Genomic DNA, 2500 nt, shown 5'->3' on the forward strand with positions numbered 1-2500 from the left:
TCAGATTGGTTTTATGAGTTTCATTGTATCTGGACACCTGGATCCGACTTGAACACTTGCCCAAATCAGATTTCTGGCAGTGCGGACACACTCCCAAATCAGATTTTGGGAAACCAATTAAGATCATGATGACTAACGACTTTAGCAGCAAATCGGATTTGGCTGTAATGTGAACATGGGCGACCCCCTCCACTCTTAACCCTGGACACATCTTGGAGACACCATTGGTGATCACATCTGGTTAAAACCAACGATGGAAATCGCATGAAACCCAAGTATGTTGTCACATAAAAGTCATTTCTGGGAGAGGGAAGTCTGAACAGAAGGTTCCTGAAGTTTGCCAGGAACTGTCCTCCTCTTTGGCCTTTCACATGCACACACACACACACACACACACACACACACACACTGCTGTCCCTGACACACCGCTCTGCTCCGGTGTGTTTATTTTATTTGACTGTCTGCGAGGCCATCACTGCCGAGAATATATCCAGCCTGTGCTTTTGTGTCTTCAGTGCACCTTCTGCGTCACAGCTTAGACCACAAAGCACTCTCGGAGCAGTTTCATTTCGAGCTCGGGGCAGCTCTGGGCTGTATTAAGACGATGGATGTCCTTTATGTCCAGCCCCCCCTGTTCCCCCCCCCCCCCCCCCCCGTTCCCCATTGACTTTGTCACCATTGTCGTGAGGCCAGGAGCCGGCCAACGAGGAATCTCAGGAATCTTTTTCATCTGTCCCGGCGCAGTAGAGCAATGGTGGCATTTTTCAAGACACAGTTAACTGCCTCCTGGTGAATGAGAAAAGCGTTTAAATAAGACAGTTGGGCGTGTAAGTCACGTCACATCAGGTTCCACCCAGTGTTGGGCAAGTTACTTTCAAAATGTAATATACTACATATTACTAGTTACTTTACAATATTACTTTCTGTGTAGAGTAACTCGTTACTTATTACACTACTTTTGCATTACTTTTACCAAAACAACAGCAGCAGTAGAATGACATTGCAGCACCGGAAACCATCCCGAAAAATAATTTAAACCGCCTCGAAATCAGTGTAAACCATCCAAAATTCTAAATGTTATTCTTTTCCTTTCTTATTGTCATCTGTAGTGCATAAAAACAGACAGTTTGATTAGGAAATGATTATATCTTTTTGAAATATGTGCTTTGATTTAATCAAATGTAACTCCATTTGTAACTTGAGTTACTTGACAAAGTAACTGGTATAATATTACTGAAATCCTATAAGTAATAAGTTATATTCCTGGGTTACTGCTAAAAGTAATATATTACAGGTAATATGATACTTTTGTAATGAGTTACCCCCCCAACACTGGTTCCACCAAACTCAATCAAATCCAGTGCAAATAAACAGCAAAAAAAACATATATATTAATAATAATAAATTAAATTGTAGCTAGAAAGCAGTGTAAATGGAAGCATGAAAAGGGTTAATAACACACATATGGTGTACCAATAGGTTTGGTCCAATGCTGCTGTGGGCCAACAGGAGAGGGGAGGGGTGGGGGGCAGAACAGACGGGAGAGGACAGCGGGGGCGCACACACTCCCAACACCTGCACCTGGTCACTGCTTCTTCAGCCCTGGAACAGCATCAAACTCCCAGTGAAGGATACATGGAGGAACATCTTGATCGCAGGCAGCAGATAGCCTGGGGGTGGTGATGGTTGCTGCGATCCTCCATACCTAAAGTTTGTTCTTCTTCGTCTTTTGAGGAGTGGAATAAGCATCCAGGGATCAATTGTTGCTTCTTTTTAAATCTCTCTCTTCCCCTGTTGTAGGAATACCGTCGACTAATACGCAGCGTTTCTTTCTTTCTTTCTTTCTTTCTTTATCAATGGGATTTTAAAACGCGTTGGATCGTTGTATTCCTCCTGCACTGCAGACTGGGAAATATTTTTCCAACCCCCGCTCCTCCGACCGAGGTGCGAAACGCGCCGGGAATGCAGCGATAACATCCTGCAAGTTTTCTATCTGCGACTCGAGCGGCTATCGAGAAAGTCAAAGAAGAAAAGGTAGGACAACTTTTTCTTTCTCTCTCTCTCTCTCTCTCTCTCTCTCTCTATCTCTCTCTACCTCAACTTTTAACCTGTTTCCTAGATCATTGAAGTAAATAGAACGGTTTCTAATATATCGGGATGTCGAGTTCACAGGTAGTGTGCACTCCCCATGGAAGCCTAGCCCCTAATAGCCTAATAGCTAGGCTATATTCTAAAGGCTATGAATATTATAAAGCAGAAATTTCAAATACCACATATCACTATCAATCTACAGAAATATCGTAACAGAAAAAATAAATATACCATGAAGTAGTAGCTACAATGGGTCACCAAAATCACCATTGACAGGCACACACCACCAGTGATAGGTATTTCTTACTGGTGAGAGATGATGGTCACAATTTGGATATTTCAAGGTTTTGAATATGATGAATATCATGTTTCTAGTTATATATTTTTTGTTCAATCATAATTTTAGATG

General features: G+C 42.2%; 1 protein-coding gene across 1 annotated transcript in view; it reads left to right on the forward strand.

The window, feature by feature from the left end:
- The first annotated feature begins 1579 nt into the window (after window positions 1-1579).
- LOC310781072 (semaphorin-3F-like) overlaps window positions 1580-2500 on the forward strand; it is a 15633-nt gene continuing 14712 nt past the window's right edge. Inside the window, exon 1 of the mRNA XM_083641613.1 lies at window positions 1580-2034. The gene's annotated coding sequence lies outside the window, so the exon portion shown is untranslated. The remainder of the gene's footprint in view (window positions 2035-2500) is intronic.

Source organism: Poromitra crassiceps (genome assembly GCF_964638095.1).
Source record: "Poromitra crassiceps genome assembly, chromosome: 8".
NCBI lineage: Eukaryota > Metazoa > Chordata > Actinopteri > Beryciformes > Melamphaidae > Poromitra > Poromitra crassiceps.